Raw genomic sequence first — 20,075 nt, 5'->3', positions numbered from 1 at the left:
GACTTGCTCCACCTTGCCTTCCACCATGATTGTGATGCCTCCCCAGCCACATGGAATCGTAAGTCCATTAAACCTCTCTTTCTTTTGTAAATTGCCCAGTCTTGGGTATATCTTTATCAGCAGTGTGAAAATGGAGTAATACAAATATGCACATTATAGTTGGAGCCAGAGTGGTCATCTTGTGACAATGAGGCAAACTTGACTATGGCAGCCAGGTGCTAAAAAAAGATAAAGGAGAACTAGATTTCTTTCTTTTCTTTTCTTTTTAATTTTTTCAGACAGAGTCTCACTCTGTCACCCAGGTTGGAGTGCAGTGGTGCAATCTTGGCTCACTGCAACCTCCACCTCCTGGATTCAAGTGATTCTCTTTCCTCAGCCTCTCTTGTAGCTGGGATTTCAGGTGTGTGCCTCTGTCTGTCTATCTATCTATCTATCTATCTATCTATCTATCTATCTATCTATCTATCTGTATTTTTTTTTAATAGAGATGGGGTTTCACCATGTTGGCCAGGCTGGTTGCAAACTCCTGACCTCAATTGATCCATTCACCTTAACTTCCCAAAGTGCTGGGATTATAGGCATAAGCCACCATGCCTGGCTGAGAACTAGGTTTCTGATGGCTATGGAGCTGCCATATAATAGCAGTACAACATTGGCTTTTCTAGATTATTTTTATTTTTTACTAGGAGCTGAATGTAATTCCTAAATGAGAAAATTGATTTCATATTTTAGGTCTCTATTTTCTGACTACCAGTGCAGGTGGCACAGTGTTTTACACATCTTGATACTTGGACAAATTGATCCCCTGCATTGGAGGACTCGTGTGTGTATGTGTGTGTGTGTGTGTGTGTGTGTGTGAGATGAGTAACTGACAGTGAGTTACAAGTGAACTCTAGTAGACACCAGAGGCTATACATTGTCCCTTTATCTTTCTGCTGGTAACAGAACCCATTCTATTTGTCCTGATTAATTCAGGCCAGACAAATGAAGAGCCCCTGTGATTGGTTTAGGGATATTTCTGTTCAGTAGGCAATATCTGAGATTTTAAAATCCAAATAATGTGAAGCAGTTACCCAAATAGCAGTAAAGATGATGAAGTCACAAAGATAATGCTTAGTATAAAGGCATTAGCTCATTAGAATCTAACACAAGAATGATTCAGATTTGCAATTGGAAATTTAAGGTCATAGTCTACCTAAGTTATAACAAAAAATGATGTTTGTAGTTATAACAAAAGATGATGTTAATGTCCTGTAAGTGAATTATAGTGCTAGTAATAAGTTAGGAAGTGACCATTCTTTCCCCAAGATTTGAAGCAAATTAGTCATGCATGTAAACGTGAAAATGCAGCAATGCTTTATAGCAGTTTCATCTTCTTCTTTCTTTTCTCTTTCCAGTTCCTTTCTGACCTCTTGGGTTACTTGTTTTGCTTATTTATATGCGCAAGAGATGCTTTTGTGGAAAATAATGCTCACAAATGACATTAAGATTCTGAATTAATGAGGCAGGGATGTTAGTCTTGTTGGGTTAACTGCATCGTTTTTGTAGGGCAAGAGTCTAAAACTCAAATGTTTACAAGGCCAGGCCACTAAAGTTAATGAATGAAGTAGGCTGCATGACGCAGTTGGAAGTGGTGGCGGGATTATGGCAAACTGGATATTTTACAATTCTAAAAATTGTGTTCAACTGAATGAACCATGTTTGTGAGCTGAATCTATTCTTTGGGCCACCTGTTTGCCTGCTGTGATAGAAAGTAAAGCACATCTTGCTAACATGAACTAACTACTGAGTATTCAATGTGTTCTATGTTCCAGGAGCCATACTTGGAAGCTCTTCACATGTGAGCTGATTACAACTCAGAATGGTGCTCTGAAATAGATATTATTGGTTCTGTTTTGACAGATAGGGAACCTGGGATTGGAAAAATTAGGTTAAAGAGCCCAAGTTTACATGGTTAAGTACACAGCAGAGCTGAAATGTCAGTCCAGGCTTGACTGAGTACATGGCTCATGGTATCTTTACATCAGGGGTCTCAACTGGAACACTAGTAACAATGGGTGTCTCACACCTTGACCTTGTGCAGTGTCAAGGACAATGGCACAAGTTGTGTTTTTGTTCTGTGTCGCTGATACTGCTTCAGAACAGATTCCCAGGAAAGCGGAAGCCTTGCTGAGTAAAGAAGAAACACCACTTCCCAAACATTACATATAGTCTGTGCATCTTTTATCTGTGACTCATCTACTCTGCCCTGTTCTGGGAAAATAAAACAAGTTTTAAGTCGTAAAGGACATGCAAGCCTAAAGATGCTCCTGTAAATGGGAGCAAGAAGAACAGTTTCTTGTGTTATAATGAGCCCCTCCAGGATGCTGCCCTTGGTTATCCTGTTGGTTGGATTTTCAGAGCAGACTGGTAGCCAATCAATCATGTTCATTGTGTAGGCAACTTTTGACTTAAAAGGAATGGCTGCTGACCCAGAAGCCACAGCCTTTGATGAATGGGGCTTCAGACAAGAGGTGGTTGGAACATGTAACTAAAAAGCAGCCACATGGTAAGAATCCACTTTTCCATATACTGGAATGTTTTCCACTAAAACCATGCCACATGAGATTTTATAGAAATGTATAAAACTCTATTATTTTTTCAAAGTTCAGTATGTAAAAAGGGCCATTTAAATAGTCTGTTGAGCTGCAAACATTCATCCACTATTTTTTGTGTGTGTATATTTCCCATGTGTCTTGAGTTCTAGGATTTCCTAAAATAATGGATAGGATGTCTATGTGAGAATGGGTTTACAAATAGACAATTGCAAATATCTGTCCTTGGTGCTGATGGTGCTCTGTGTAAGTCACTATAGGACCTCAAAGAATAGATTCTAGAGTACCTTATTAGCATTGGTTCTAATTTTTTAGCTTATATTTGAGAGTCCCAAAAGAGTTGAAAGACTAATTATATACACTAATGAACTGCTTAGTGAGCACCATGCAAATGTGATGACTACTGAGCATTTCTTGTGAGAGTTTAAAGGTGGTCTCCTGCCTAGCACCAGACAGTGCTCAGTTCTGAGACAGGGAGGAGCCATCAAGCCCATGCATCCCAATGTCCCAGATCTACAGAGGAACAGACCCACAGTATCCAGGAGAAATGCTTTGTCTTTAGGTAAAGATCCTTGGAGGATAAAACTCCTTTATTATTTTGGTGGTCTCTCTCCCTATGGCAAGGGAAACATCTTTTTCTTAGTTTTACAGCCTAATAAAGAAAGTGGGCCAGCCTCAGTAGCTCATGCCTGATCTTTGGGATGCCGAGGTGGGAGGATTGCTTGAGACCAGGAGTTCAAGACCAGCCTGGGCAAACAGTGAGACCCCGTCTCTACAGAAAAATTTTAAAATTAGCTGGATGTGGTGGTGTGCACCTGCAGTCCTAGCTACTCAGGAGGCTGAAGCAAGAGGAGTTCTTGAACCCAGAAGTTCAAGGTCACCGTGAGCTATGATAGCACCGCTGCACTCTAGCCTGGGTGACAGAGTGAGACCCTGTCTCAAAAAAAAGTGACAAATTTGAGAGAATAAAAACATAGAAAGGGAAGATGTTATGTATACCACTAGGCATATGTTGTATCATTAGCTGGTCTTCTCTTTGTCCATAGAAAGGGGCCAATCTGTCCACTGGAAGACCTGGTAGAAGGTATGTTATTGTGGCTCTTCTTTAATAACATTAATCTAAAAAGTGAATTAAGTGTAAAGAAGCAAGGTATGGATCAGGATATACACTATGCCCATATATGTTCATATATACATATGCACTTACACATAGATTCATATGTGTGACCATAGTATATACAGATACATACATAGACACTGTATTTACATAGAAAACAATATATAAGCATCATGTATTAAAACAGTGTAAAAACACACTGTATTCACATATTTATATAAACTGTCCTTAGAAGCCTCTGCAGGAATTGGTTAACAGTGGTTGCCCCAGTGAAAGGAACCGAGTGACTAGCTAAAAGGAATGTGAGAGGAGATCTCTTTTCTCTGATAATTTTGTACCTTTTGTACTTTTTGAATTGTGTTTACTGAGGATGTCTAAACTATTTGGCAATAAAATATTTAAAAGTCTATCATGGACAGATAAAGGAAATAACAATCTTTGGTCATGTGTTAGAAGTATTAAATAATAAGTCATCTGATGAGTTAATTTTAAAAAAAGACAAGTATGGGGCAAAAAATAAAAATGCTTATTTCCACAAAGATCAAAATAATTTAGTACTTTACCACCATAATTCAAAAATAATTTTAATACCTCAATGTATGTTGCAATAACATTGTATATAAATAAACATCCCCCTCCTCCCACTCTTCCATCCATATCACAAATAAAGGCTGACTACCTCATTGCTCCTCAACATTTCCTCTGAAAAGCGATCAGTGTTTCCTGCCTGACCATTAAAGAGATTTTGAAAAACTTTTCAATCCGTATCAGTTTCATATCCTTATTTAGTTCCTCAAATTTGCCCTCAGCTGGGAATTCTGCAGGCAACTGTGATTCTGTTGTCTTCGCCACTCATTTGAAAGGTCCCATCCATCATCATTTCTAGTCCTTTTCTGATGCAATGTAGCTTGTTCTTTGTCTTTCTTATAAACTGAATGGCTGTTAAATTATCCATTTATCTTCCTTCAGATTTTCTGTTCAGTTTCTCAGGCCCTATAAGGACTGTCTTTTCTACCTTGTTTGCTGACTTTTCATTCCATTTTCCCTGTTCTTGGCGGCATCTTGGTTCACCATGCTGCCCTTCAAAACAAACTCTCTGGCTCAGTCTGCTTTTTGCTTGTTCGAAAGCAAGCAGACCTTGCTACTCAAGTAGATTTCCTTTTCAAATTTTGTTCCTTTGAATAATTTTGAAAACTTTGAGGAAATATATTTCAAATTTTATACATAGATAGTAGGATATATTGGAACAAACTCTAAATTGAAAGTCCAAAGTCTTGGATTCTAAACCCAACTCTGCCACTATCAAGTCATGTCACCCAACAGCGACCTTTCAGGGTTTTGCTTTCCCCACCTTCACATGGTCTGCAAGCACAGGCCTAGTCAACTATTCTAGTATAAGAATAGCATCTTTCTTCTGTTAAAGGTGACCCAATAAATGATCTGAGGTTTGTATAATGCTGATGCTTGCACTCACATTATCTCAGACAGTACTAGGTCATACTGATTAGGAGTCCCAGATTTGAAAACAGAAAGAATCTATGCCCCATCACTTACTATATATTCTTAGGTAAGCTGCAGAAGCTCTATAGCTTCAGTTTTCACATCTGAAGAAAAGGATTCTTATAGCATCTAACTTGGTATTGTGAAGAGAATTAAATTAGATAATGCTTGGAAAGTCAGTCTTGAGCACATAGTAAGTGCCCAAAATATGTTGTTATGGACTCACTACATTTTTGTGAGACAAGAAGCTTGGCTATTATTATCCAAATTCACAGCAGAGATACTGAAGTTTACAGATTATATTAATGATAACAGTGACTCACATGCTGGAGGGCTTTAACTATAATGGGGCTTACTCTTCCCAAAGCTTTTCCACATACTTTACCTCCCTTGGTTCAGACTCTTGGAAAGGTTGATATTGTCTACCATCAATCCCATTTGCTCCAAGAAGAAAGGCATTTTGTAAGGCCCAAAACCTTACAAAAGTAGTAGAGTGAAGTTGCTTTCATTCAAACCTACCAGCCAGTGGTGATCACCATAAAAAGAAAGCTGAGGATGGTGAGCCCTCGGTTTATGAGTGTACAGGGCAGGTTTGAAAGAAGACACTTATAAAAACACTCAGCCCTTACTGCTTCCTCTTAGGCTATCTTAGGTTTTATTTTTCTCTCTCCCTCTGGCTCCTTTCTGTATGTCTCTGTTTCTCTATTTTTCCTTTCTTTTTTAGATTCTTCAGCCATTCAGATCACCTGTAGCACTAAAACCTAAATTTGATGATATATTAAGTCAAAGATTTGGAGAATAATTTGTCCTTCTTTGTGATTTTATGGTTCTGTAGCTCATCCCTCTCTTTGTAGGAGGTGTTGGTTCAGATGCTGAAACTCCTCTAATTCACTGGGGCGATTGTGAGCAGCAAGTATAACCTCCCTAGTTTCTCATCCGTGAAATAAAGGCAGGGATGTTAACACTCACACAAGGCAATTCAAGAGTGATAGGTTATTTCAGGGCATCCCAAAAGCACAAAATGCTGAGGAAATGCAAGCGCTTACTAGTAACAATGTGATAACCTGATCTTTCCTGTTCCTGTCACTCTCTTGCACTGGCTATGTTGCTGAGGAGGCCCCGGGGGGTCTCCCAGCTGCTGGTAACAACTCACACACTGCTGCTGCCACTTGGATGAGGGAGGAGGTTGGTAGATTCAGCTGTGCTGGGCATTCTGGCTGAGTGACAGAGACAGTGAATGCAAATAATTAAGATGTTCTAATAAAGGAACCCACAGAGGGTCCCAGAGGCTAGAATATCTACCTCTTGGGGGCCACCAGAAGTTTCCTAAGAACCTGTCATCTGAGCAGAGTCCTCAAGTAAGACTAGGAGCTGCATGGGGAGAGGAGGGGAAGGTAGGCCTGTAGATGGCTGGGTAAGCACAGGCACAGAGTGTGGAATATTAGTGAGGTAGCAATTAGGGAAATGGCAGGTGACCACTTATGGCAAGAGTAGAGGGTACAAAGGAGGGAAACAGAGAAGGTGGGATGGAAAGGCAATTGTGCCAATTGAGACTTTTTCCTGTAGTGGTGGGGAGGGAGGGCCTGAAGGACTTTAAACAGGTGAGCCATATGATCAGCTGTGCTTTGGGAGCATAGCTCTGGGGGTGACATGGAGCCTGGAGGATGGGATTGTATGCATGAGACTGGGGTCTGCTTGGAGGCAACTGGTAGGGAGGCAGTCAGGAGACCCTACTAATACAGGGGGTCCAAATGAAGGAGAAAAATCATGATGGCACAACTAGAAAATAATAGAGAAGAAAAACTACCCTAGGCATTTTGGTCTTATTTTATAATATATTTATTAGCTTTTTGATGACATTAGAGATTTTTTTGAAGTTGTCTTTTGTTTCCTGCCTTTACCGTATGCTCTGAATTCCCTTTTCTTTCATGCTTTTTGGTTTGCCATTCTTTCATATTGGCAGCTTTGCTCAAACATTCTGTGGCCCTTATCTGTTTTCATATATTTAAATGCAAGTCACTGAAAAACGAAAGACCTATTCAAGGCAGAGTATAAAGCAGACCAGGGCAGGCAAGTGGGAGAGCTGTGACTGTCAACTGGTGGGCTCGCTTTTAAGGGCATCCTGCAGGCAATCAGTTCATTGAGAGAATCTGAAGTGCAAGTCCACACAGATCTTTTCTCTGAGGCTGTTCTGTTTCCCTAGAGAAGAATCCCACCTTACCGCTTCTGGCGGTTTCTGGCTGTTGGCATTCCAGGCGCAGAGTGATAGGGCATCTGAGAGTCCAGCAAATAATTCCACAGACTTTTGATTTCAGCCACGAATTCTCTCCATGAGTACTCTGAGAGAAGAACTCTCTAGTCTCCAGACTTGGCAGTGGCTATAGAGGCTGGTGACCTGGCTGTCTGGGTTGTGGGAGATTCCTGAGATCCCATTCACCAACTTCCAACCTTTCTTTTCCTCTTGTTTCCAGGCTGATTTCTCCACTTCGCTGTTGTGAATGGACTTGTGTCCTCCCAAAAGCTATGTTGAAGTTCTAACCCCAGTACCTGTGAATGTGACCATGTTTGGAAATAGGGTCTTTGCAGTTGTTAGTTATCAAGGTAAGAGGAGATCAGGATAGGCCCTAAATTCAATGGTTGGTGTCTTTATAAGAAAGTCATGTGAAAACACAGACACAAGAGAATGTTACATGAAGTCAGGCAGAGAATGTCAAGAACTGTTGGCAGCCACCAGCAACGAGGAGGGAGGCATGGAATGGATTCTCCCTGAGAGGCTTCACAAGCAACCACCCCTGCTGACACCTGGATTCTAGCTTTTAGAACTGTGAGCAAACACATTTCTGTGATTTAAAGCCGTCCAGTTTGCTGTACTTTGTTACAGCAGCCCTAGGAAACAAACATATCCACTCTTGGCTGTTTCTAGGTCCTGAGCCTCTCAGGCATTCCTTCTGAAAGGCAAATCGGCTGGCTTCCTGTTGCTCTCCCCTTGTGCAGAAATTTTAGGAGATTACTTCCTTCTTAGCTTCCAATATTTGAGGATATCATATCTCTACTTATGCTCTGTTTCTTTCAGAGTGTATAGATTTCTTTTAAAAAAAGAAATGCAACTTTATTACTTCTAATCATACTTAATAGTATTAAATAGTCAATAAAATGAGGTACCAAGGCCCTCATTTCAGAATTATCTCTATTAGGAAAAAAAAAAAAAACCACGGGATAATTGAATAAATTACAAGTCAATTGATTTGAATAGTAGGCTGTCATTTCAAAGGATAATACGAAAGCCTGGCGTGGTGGCTCACACCTGTAATCCCAGCACTTTGGGAGGCCAAGGAAGGCATATCACTTGAGCTCAGGAGTTGGAGATCAGCCTGGGCAATATGGTGAAACGTCATCTCTACAAAAACACAAAAAATTAGACAGGTGTGGTGGTGTGCGTCTGTGGTCCCAGCTACTCAGTAGGCTGAGATGGGAGGATTGCTTGTGCCCTGAAGGCAGCAGTTGCAGTGCGCCGAGATTATACCGCTGCGCTCCAGCCTGGGTAATAGAGTAAGACTCTGTCTCATAAAGAAAGAAAAAAAAAAACAGCAATGTAAAAATTATATAGAAACATAGAAACATAAGAACTTTATATTAAGTGACCAAAGCAGAATACACTCGTGCACCTTGGTAAAAATGTGTTTGCATGTGGACAGTAGTATGAAGGGGTATCAGGAATAAGAGAATGTAAGGTTCTTAATTCTTCCAACAGTCTGCTCATGACAATTTAGGTATTCTCTAAGGTGATGTATATTTTCTTTACTGTTCTCATTTCCTTTTGATACCTCAACAGCAGAGTTTTTAACATTCACATATATTTATCCTTTCCTTCCTCCCTCCTTTCCTCCCGCCTTCCTTTTTTCCTGCTTCTTCTGAAGTGAGCCAAAGAAGAGAGGGTCATGAAGAAAAGACAAATAAGGTTTTAAAATATGCTCTCTAAATAACTAGAAAGTTATTTAAGGGATGAGAACATTCTAAGCCTTGTAAGGACTTGGGATTAAGAGACATTAGCTTCATGATTCCAAAGGAATGCTTTAAAGAAGAGTTATGTATGTTGGTCAGCTGGATAAGGAGAATTTAAGGTAAGAATTAAGATCTTTTTTTCTTGGGGGGGAGGGAAGGAGGAAGGGAGGAAGGCAGGAAGGGAGGGAAGGAGGAAGGGAGGGAGGAAGGAAGGGATGAAGGAAGAAAGGAAGGGAGGAAGGGGGGAAGGAGGGATGGAGGGAGGGAGGGAGGGAAGGGAAGGAAGGAATTCAAGCAATGAGACAGACATTGCCGACCTGGATCTAGAGGTTTACAAGTTGATTTCTTTTTTTGAGAGAAGGAAAGAAAAAAAATGAGTAAAGGAGAGAAAGAAAGAGGAAGAGAGAGAGGAAGGGTGAATGGAAATATTGCTTTATTCTGAAAAAAAAATGGGTATTAATAATGGCCAATCAATGTTTCATTTAAACCTATGAGTAGGTGTGATGTGGTATTGACAAGAATGTATATTTTGTGTATTTGAAGTGGAGAGCTCTATAAATATTTATTAAGTTTACTTGTTCCGGATCTGAGTTCGAGTCCTTGATATCCTTATTAATTTTCTGTCTCATTGAATCTAAGTCTCTATGTATCTGGGTGTTAGGATCGTTAGTTCTTGTTGTTGTATTGATCCTTTTACCACTATAACTTTGTTGCTTTAAAATATATTTTACCCGCTACAAGAATTGCAACTCCTGCTTTTTATTTATTTATTTATTTATTTATTTTTGCTCTCCATTTGGTTGGTAAATCTTTCTCCATCCCTTTGTTTTGAGTCTTTGTGTATCCTTGCATGTGAAACAGGTCTGGATGTAACATGCCGTTGGGTTTTGGCTGGGTCTTTTGATTGGGGGATTTAGTCGATTTAAATTTAGGGTTACTGCCATTTGATGTTAACTGGCTGTTTGATCCATTCGTTGATGAAAATTCTTCTTTATGTTGGTGCTCTTTACTTTTTGGTGTATTTTTAGAAAGGCTAATACTGGTTGTTTCTTTCTGTGTGTAATACCTCTTTCAGAAGCTCTTGTAAAGCAGGCCTGGTGGTAATAAAATCTCTGAGTACTTGCTTGTTCATAAAAGATTTTATTTTTCCTTCAGTTGTGAAGCTTAGTTTGGCTGGATATGAAATTCTGGGCTGAAGATTCTGTTCTTTGAGGATGTTGAATATTGGCCCCCACTCTCTTCTGGCTTGTAGAGTTTCTGCTGAGAGATCTGCTGTAAGTCTGATAGGCTTGCCTCTGTGGGTAACCTGACCTTTCTCTCTGGCTCCCCTTAGTATTTTCGCCTTTGTTTCAACCCTGGTGAATCTAACGATTATGTGCCTTGGGGTTGCTCTTCTTGAGGAATATCTTTGTGGTGTTCTCTGTATTACCTGGGGTTGAATATTGACCTGCTTTGCTAGTTCAGGAAAATTTTCCTGAATAATATCCTGAAGGGTATTTTCCAGCTTGGATTCATTCTCTCCGTCGCATTCAGGTACACCTAACAAACGTAAGTTTGGTCTTTTCACATAGTCCCACATTTCTTGGAGACTTTGCTTATTCCTTTTTATCCTTTTATCTCTAATCTTGTCTTCTTGTTTTCTTTCATTAAGTTGGACTTGGACCTCTGTTATCCTTTCTTCTGCTTGAACAATTCGAGTGTTTAAACCTGTGCATACTTCTCAGAGTTCCTGTATTGTATTCTTCAGTTCCATTAATTCACTTATATTCCTCTCTAAGTTGTCTATTCTCAACAGGATTTCGTCAAACCTTTTTTCAAAGTTCCTAGTTTCTTTACGTTGGGCTACAACATGTTCTTTTAAGTCACAGAAGTTTCTTATTATCCATTCCCTGAAGAGTGATTCTGTCATTGGGATGCACTCATTCTCCATCAAGCCTTGTTCCATTGTTGATGTGGAACTGTGATCATCTTTAGAGGGAGAGGCGTTCTGATTTTGAGTATTCTCAGCCTTTTTACGCTGGTTTCTTCCCGTCATTGTAAATTTATCCTCCTGTCGTCTTTGAAATTACCAGCTTTCAGATATGGTTTCTTGATTGGACGTCCAAGTTGTTAGTTCCCAAGGCCAGAATGGCAGCGTTAAGACTGATGGTGCTTTTCTGCCCAGGATTCTCCTGTCTGGCTTCATTCTTGTGTCCATAATGGGCGACTCTGCCTTCCCTGGGCTCCAAACCTCGGTCAGAAGGGTAACCAGTCTTGTTTATTCTGCGCCGAGAGCTGCCTCACTAAGGTGCCATCACAGCTGCTGTGCCGGTCTCAGGAGTCATGCTGGGGACCCGTGTGGGTCCTCCAAGCCTCGGTCAGAAGGGGAGCCGGCCCTGTTTACTCTGCTCTGTGAGCTGCCGTGCCGAGGTGCCGGTGAAACCGCTGCACTGGCCACAAGAGTCGTGCTGGCCACAAGAGTCGCGCTGGTGACCCGTGTGGTTCCTCCACTGGGGATCTTCTGCTCCGTGAGCGACCAGAATTTGTCTGAAAGTGTGGTGTCCTCTAGTTCTCTGCACTTTGACTGAGAGCTGCAATTCCCAAGCTGTTATCGATCAGCCATCTTGGATCGTTCCCCAAGAATTAAGATATTATCGTAAATCTGTTCTCAAAACCTTATTAGTTGGTATATTGTATTTTTTCCATTGGATTCCAGCATTTTAATATGGATTCATGGCACTGTTTGAGCTCATAAAATACATATGAATAAGAATAGATTAATAGTAAAATATAAATAACAGGTTTTTTTCAAAGTTGCATAAAATAAATTAAAATCCATTTTATTTACCAAAAAATATGCATAGAGCCTGTTGTTTATCAGGTCAAACTCCTTTTTAGAGGTGAAAAACATTAGGTATTCTGGAAGAACTTTGAGATATAGCGAAGGGTATGAGATGCCTTCACCTGCCAATTATCATGCATGATGTTGGAAGGAACAGGAACTTAACTACTCTTCTATTAATGAGCCCTCTCTGCTACTCAGAACTTCTTCCTACCCAGCACATTCTTTTTTTCTTTTTCTTTCTTTGTTTTAAAGAGATGGGATTTTGCTCTGTCACCAGGCTGGAGTGCAGTACTGCAATCATAGCTCACTGCAGCGTCGAACTCCTGTGCTCAAGCAATCCTCCCACCTCAGACTCCCAAGTAGCTGGCACTACAGGTATACATCACCATGCCTCGCTAAGAATGGAGCATATTCTTAGTTGATGTTTGTACTGATTGCTGTTAGACACTAGAGGATCCTAAAAGTTTTCCAAGTCATAGAAAGATTAAATTTTAATCAGGATAAATTTAGTATATTTTATTGTATTATAACTTCTTGAAATCATATGTATGCAATATACAGTATAAATTTGTTGAAATCTACCTATGCTATATGCTAGCTCCATCTCTTAACTTGAATATTAAAATAACTAGAGGACTATATTTTCTGGCAATGCTGGATAAAAGACAATTTAATGTATTTCTTAGATGAAAAAGTCAAAGCTCTGAAAAATTCATGGCTATTAACTGGTCCTGTATGGTAGCATTCAACTCTGATGAGAATGAAAGCACTTTCTAAAAATATAGGCCATATACTCCAGCTTATGTGCAGGAATATAACAGTGTACATGTTGATGAAAGATTTTATATAGTCATGTGCCTCATAATGGCACTTCAGTCAATGATGGACCACATAAACAATCATGGCCCCATAAGATTATAATACTATATTCCTACTGTACCTTTGCTATGTTTAAATATGTTTAGATGCACAAATATTTACCATTGTGATACAATTGCTTACAGTATTCAGTACAGTCAAATGTTGTACAGGTTTGTAGCCTGGGAGCAATAGGCTATTCCACATAGCCTAGGTGTGTAGTAGGTTGTACCATATAGGTTTGTGTAAGTACACTCTGATGTTTGCATGATGAAATTGCCAAAGATGCATTTTTCAGAATGTATCCCCATTAAGCAACACATGACTCTATTTCTAGGTGATAACTACATGACATTATATGCTTCATACGTTCCACTGCTTATACTGCATCCCCTCATTCACTTGTCTGTTTCTTCATTCCTTTGCTCAACAAACATTGGCTGAACAGCTCTAATGTGCTAGCACTATACTAGGTCCCAGGAATATGGTGGCTCCAGGAAACCAGTCTAATGGGGAAGGGACAGAAAGATAGTCACATACAGAGTGTTTGGTTATAAAGAGATGGAGACAGTGCCGTGCAATGTTGTGGGGAAGTAGAGGTTTTACAGAAGTGACAGCTTGGGTTGTTGTCTTCCAGGCAGGTAAGAGAGCAAGGAGGCATGGGCAGAGGCCAGGGAAGATGGAACAAAGGGCTAGTGAGTCCTGTGCTTGGGGCAAGGGGTGTCTGGTGAGGAAGTGGGCAGGGTGACAGGAGATTAGGCCAAGGAATAGGGGTGGGCTTCAGAATGAATGAGGGGGTTTCTGAATGCTAAGCCAAGGACTCTGTAAGATACCTTAAAGATGGTGATTGTAACTTGAGGTCTTTAAGGCAGGAAGATGCTGTGATCAGATTTTTATAAAAAAGATCATTTTGTAAAAAATTTGGAAGGTAGACAGTAGCAGAGGTGCCTATAAATTACATAAAACCAATACTTTTGATTATTAATGTTTCTCTTCTATTTATATTTGGATAATAACACATACAATATTTTCTGAGATAAACAGCCTTTACTATCTATCAGGAATCAGATTTGGGTACATTATTACATAACAAGGACAATATTTTGAGAATAGTAAGCCAGTACACTTTCCATTCTGTTTAAATGGTGATGCCTGGGGCTCTTCTCTTATTATCTCAGTAGGCTTCCCTCCTTAAGGCAAATGGCGGTTCCCAGCTAGAAACAAGCTGCCATCATTCAGCTCTGAAAGAGAATAACCCTACAAGTAGCCTTGCATGGTGAAGGGGCTTTCTACATTTCAAAACTCTCTTTTCACTATTAAGAGCCAAACCTGTCTAAATTAGATCTTCAGGTTTTACTACAAAGCTCTAGAAAGAAGGACACAGAGGAGACCATATAAGAATAGCTCCCATCAGGCAAAGCAAAGTAAATGGAAATGTTAGAGAAGAGGGGGAGTAGGGAGAGGGGCAGTGAGAGAGAAGAGAGGAGAAAGAGAGAGGCAGAAAGAGGGGGCTGAGAGAAAGGGAGATCAGAAGTGACTAGTCCTGGCTTCACATTCCTTGGGGGATCAAACCCTAAAGGTGAGGGGAGGGCTTATATTTCAAATTTCAGAGCCTAATTCAGGAAAATAATGGAATTTTCCTAAAGCAAGTTGGTACCACCCAGGCAGCATATTAGAAAAGACTTGGGAAGCTGTATGGACAGCAGGGTGAGGAGAAAGTAGTTAGGAGTTCATGGGTGCTGTTGGGGGACTGAGCAAATGTCAAGAGATCCAGTCAGCTAGAACTGGACAGGAAGCTGCTGGGGGTGGTGGCGGGGGCTTGACAAGATGCTGCCACAAGGACTACAGACTTAAGCAGTCAGAGCTGGTGGCCAGAGCCAGCACAATGTGCTCATCACACCCACACCATAGTCACACAGGGCTGGCACAGCATCACAGCCAGAGTCACCACCAGCCACCTCTCAGTGAACCCAGAAAGACCCAGCAGGCAGGATGTGCACCAGGGGTCCTTCTCCCAAAGGTGACAAAATCATCACAACCATAGGTGAGTTCTTTGGTACCTAGATGTCAGCTGTGGAGGAGAAAGAGCTCTGATTGGGAGCAATTCAAAATTTACTCCCTCCAAAGACCTACTTTAACCAGAAGACATTGAGATACTTTAATAGTCAAGTTTAAATAGTAGTCCCTGAATACTGCTACCACCCTACTCCCCATCACCAGGAAAAAGTGGAGCCAGATAGATTAGTTATAGAGAATATAGAAAGTTGTTCTCCTTCCTTCCTTCCTTCCTTGCTTCCGTCTTTCCTTCTCCCCTCCCTTCCCCTCTCCTCTCCTCTCTTCTCCTTCCCTCCTTCCTTCCTTTTTCTCTCCCTCTCTCCCTCCCTACATTCCTCCCTTCCCTTCCTCTCTCCTCCTTTCTTCCTATATTTTTTGAATTATATATGATGCCATTCCATATATATCCCCCTTTGTAAGGACAAGTAAGAAACTAGACCCAACTCTCTTCCTTTCATCCACAGGAATACTGAAAGTCACAGAGAAACACTTACAGGAAACTGATTTGGATGGTGTCTTTTTTTTTTTTTGAATATATGATTAAGTTGTTCTTAGGGAACACTGGATTGCTTTTAAAGTACTTTCATCAGTATACAGAGAGTGTCCCAGAGTAGCACCTTACATCCTCTTTTCTAACTCCCACTCTACTATTTTAACTATATTTTAAACTTTTCTCCTTATTTTCCCCAGAGAGCATATTAGTATTGCATCATGTGGAATGTATTTTTCAAAATGACCATTAAAACTAAAGGCAGAGGCTGGGTATGGTGGCTCATACCTATAATCCCAGCACTTTGGGAGGCCGAGGCCTGCAGATCACTTGAGGTCAGGAGTTCAAGACTAGCCTGGCCAACATGGTGAAACTCCGTCTCTACTAAAAATACAAAAAAATTAGCCGGGCGTGGGGGTGGGCACCCGTTATCCCAACTACTCGGGAGGCTGAGATAGGAGAATCGCTTGAACCTGGGAGTCGGAGATTGTGGTGAGCCGAGATTGTGCAATTGCACTCCAGCCTGGGCAACAAGAGCAAAACTCCATCTCAAAAAAAAAAAAAAAAAAAAAAGGCACTACTCTTACCAAGTTTTTCCTACTTTTAATGGAAAGTGAAAATTATTCTGGCTAGATGCTGGCCAGGTCACGCCCTTTTGCATTATCTGTGAAAAATTCCACTCCGAAATCAAAAGCCAGTTTAGAACGAGTTAAAAATCAGATTATAGTTATAATGAAAATTAAATCCCTCAGTCCTTAACAAACAAAAGATTTATAATGACTCTGCACCACTGACATTCTAGGTACACTGAGATTTGGTTGAGTCGAGAATGAAAATAAGGAGCCAGAACTTAGCTTGCTATTGCAGGGAAAAGCTCAGAATAATACTGTGACATGAAAGTTTGTTTATCCCTAAGGCTGGTGTGGCAATGACTTCAAAGTTTGATTGTGTCTTTGTTTTCTTCCTTCTTCCTTTTTTTTTACTCCAAAGATGTTGAGCAGCAGGGCTAATGGATCCCCAGCAGGGTGCAAAGACAGCAGAAAGCGCAGGAATCAGATGTCAATGTATTCCTTTGAGATATCCTGCTAGGACACAGCTAACTAACCAGGGCTTGAGTCTTCTCTTGGGGAATGTGCTTCGATGGTTCTCTGCGCACTCTTGGCTTCCTGAATAAAAGGCTGTCACCCATAAATCACGACTTCATCCTGTTAACGATCATTTTCTTTCTCTCTCTCTCTCTGTCCTCTGCCTCTCTCTCTTTAAGGGAAAGTCTGAAGATTTAAAAAAGATGAGCAAGTTCCAGAGAACTTGGATAGAAGCCTGGCCTACATCCTTATTAGATAACTATCCATCGATCTGGGACTGTTCTGTGCGTGTGTCCTACCCACCTGGCATGTTGGGAGAGCTAAATCAATGCCACAATGACATGCTGTCTTTCTCCACTTGAGATTGAACCAGTCAGCCTCTCTCATTGACAATACATATGGTAAAGAGGGCCTGCCCATCGTTTTTTCTGTTTTATCTATATATTTTAATATATTTTCTGTCAGTGACTTTCTGTCAATCTCAAGATTACTTAGATAACTTTCTAATGAATAGATTTTGGGGAAGAGGGAGTTCCTCATTGTTTTCCCTCAATGTAGTAAAAAATTGAGTGGAACTCGGAGTTATCTCAGAGATAAGAGTTCTGATTTTAAATGCAATGGGCATTCGAAATATACCAGTGTGGGTTGCCAACTAGGCACATAAATAAGTAGCCCTTCAGGCACCTGAGAATAGTGATAATCTTTACCCTTTGCTTGGAGATAAGCCAATCTCAGCAAACAGGAGCACAAACAGAAAGTGCTTTATTTATTTGATATTTAACAAGCACAACCCTTTTAAAACCATGAAGTAAAACCGAACTACCCAGTGAAAGTCAATGAAGTAAAGAAAAGCTTGGATGCCAAATTCGCTGTTCTGCCCCACTACCTTACTCAGGAGCCTCCAGCTGTGGGGTGCCCTCGGTCAACCCCCACCCTCTCTAGACCCCAGCTCTCTCCAACTTTCTCCACCTGCAGGAAGATCCGAGCTCTCTCTGTGAGCTTGCTTGCCTTGTGCTCTACATGAGGTTCTTGCCCACCCAACCTTGTCCTACCTTGGGGTTGGGTCCTTGGTTATTAGAGGAGACATGCTTTGTCTCATGTGTAATCCTTGGTATCCTATGCCTAGACCAACGTGGTAAAGTGAAGCTGAATTCTTATACTGTATTTCAGACCAATCACACCAGGGATTCCTGCCACCTGCATACTTCCCACTTGCCTTTGATCCTCCCAGCCTCCTTATTATTGCATTTTTATGTTCAAAACCCCAAACTGGCCTTTCACTGAGTTGTCTCAGTGAATGGTGTCATATCAGTGACCTTCCTGGCATGTCACATCAGTGACCTTCCTGGCTTGTCACTTCCTCAAGATGTTGTGTCTTCCCATTAATGGTGATTCCTGCCCACTGACTGATCCAATTTCAGTTTGCAAGCACCAGTAGTTTGTGTGAGATTATACAGTTAAATAGTGGAGGGAAGGAAGAACATTGCATGAGATGAAATAAAATAGGACACTCATAGAGGATACTTAAACTCACCCTACAACGTTTTAGTTTGAGAGCTCTTAAAATGGTTGGTTTCAAAGCCTTGTAAAAAAAACTTACAAATGAAATGAGATCTTTTTTTACTAGTGATGATAAGGAATCAAAAAGAGCAAGATTTTCACCCCCTGTTTAATTAGAAGATAAAGCAGCAAGTATGAATATGAGCTTCTGTAAATAGCTCCTTCCATATTCCCTTTAGCAGGACATGCCTCTCCCCAGTTAGTTAAATAATAGAAAATGGTGCAAGAAATTTCCATCAAAGGTGGAGCAGGGCAGCAGAAAGGTCACTACACCAAAACAAAGGTCATGGGTGAGCAGGACACAACTCTAATTTGGTGGGAGCATCACTCAATCTGTCTATACATTAATTACCTGCAGCTGAAAATAGCAGAGGTATCTAACCCACAGATAAGTAGTAAAGTGAAACAGATGTGAAAAACCAGGATAATGTATAATGTGAAGGGATAATATTACTCCCTAAATTCTAGAAACTGCTATTTTCAATTTAAATTCAAGTAACTTCCTATGTAACTTAAAGATTTCAAAGCATTTAATAAGAAGCATAAGATAAGCCCTAAGGATTGTGAACCAGTAATAAAACAACTAAATTAACATGGGAAACCATATGAGGATCCTTTACAGCCTTTCCTTTAACCAATCACTTAGGAAGAGTGTGTAGACTTTAAGTTCACTCCAAAATCGCTTTGCGAACTAGTACCAAAACTTAATCAGCTTCCCACTGCAGTACATGTCTTCATCCTCCTAAGCTTTACTCAGAATAAAAAGAATGTAGTCATTGCACAAATAATTTATTCATTCCATTTATTTGCCTAAGTGGGCACACAAAACTGAATAACATTAAAAAATAATTCAACACGTATAGTCAAAGCCAATTTCGCAAAGTAAGACATACCTGACCCAAAAGTTGTCGGGCTTTGCCCATAGGACCCTGCCTATTTAGAGACATTGAGGATGGAAGGAGCAGATAGGAAGAAAAGACAGTTGAGGATCCCCTTACAACATACATTATTTTCTATTTTGTTTGCCCAATCTTTCACCATTAAATAAAAGAACATTTTGTTCCATGAATAACTAAAGCAATTATATATTATTTTAAAACTTTGCCTGATTTTATGGTATCATGTATTTAATGAGTAATGTTATAGTTATTAAAAAGTACATGTCCGTCTTCAAGACAGTATTCTAAGTTTGTTGGCTTTTTTTCAGGGTTCTGTGACAGGGACCAGCAGTTCCTAAAAGTGCTGAAAATGAAGTGGTAGATGAGCTTGAACTTGATGGTTTTGAGGTCCTTAAAAGACAATACTGCATTTTTAATGGGGTTACATAGGGTGAGGAGCTAAAGAGCTTTTGCTTTCCCTGCATGTTTCCCACTTTGAAGTTAGAAAAGCAGCTCAATCTGATTGAGCTAGGTTGGGGGTAAAGAACTCGCCAGGTTTTCACAAATGAAAGCAAATGCTTAGAAGTAGAATTAAAAGCCAATGTACACTAAACTGTTAGTGTTAACTGATGCCAGCCCTGATCCGTACTCAAAAAGTGGCATGTGAACCATTCAAAGCAGCACTTTTCTCCTTTCAGAAGGAGAGGCCTACACACCAGGTAGCAGAGCAGCAATCATTCATTAGGGCATCTCGTTCAAAATTCACTGGTTAGGATTTGTCACATGCATCTCAGAGACAGGTAGATTTTGAAGATGGGAGGTATGTCACAAAACCCCTGGCTCAGACCATGGGGTCAGAGCAGAACTTGTTTCATGGAATCCTCATGTCTCACATGATATTAATAAAGAAAATTTGTAAAAAAAAAAAAAAAAAAAAAAGATTTCCATGATCAAATATGTTTGAGAAATTGAGTTAAGTTTAAACATGTTTCTTGGGCCTCTGAGCTTTTTTTGAACAGATAGCTCTTAGATAATGGCTGGATGTTTATGTTCTTTGGGACACAGTTTGGGAGATAGTAAATAAAATATTATTATCCCTGGTTTACAGATGA

The 20,075-nt window shown here is 40.4% G+C and overlaps 1 protein-coding gene across 1 annotated transcript in view; it reads right to left on the bottom strand.

Moving 5' to 3' along the window:
- PDE11A (phosphodiesterase 11A) overlaps nucleotides 1-20,075 on the bottom strand; it is a 409,487-nt gene that overhangs the window by 28,200 nt on the left and 361,212 nt on the right. The gene's annotated exons all lie outside the window — the stretch shown is intronic.

This window comes from Callithrix jacchus, chromosome 6 (assembly GCF_049354715.1).
Source record: "Callithrix jacchus isolate 240 chromosome 6, calJac240_pri, whole genome shotgun sequence".
Classification (NCBI taxonomy): Eukaryota; Metazoa; Chordata; class Mammalia; order Primates; family Cebidae; genus Callithrix; species Callithrix jacchus.
The sequence above is the reverse complement of the archived record's forward strand: the minus strand, read 5'-3'. Positions and strand labels throughout refer to the sequence as shown.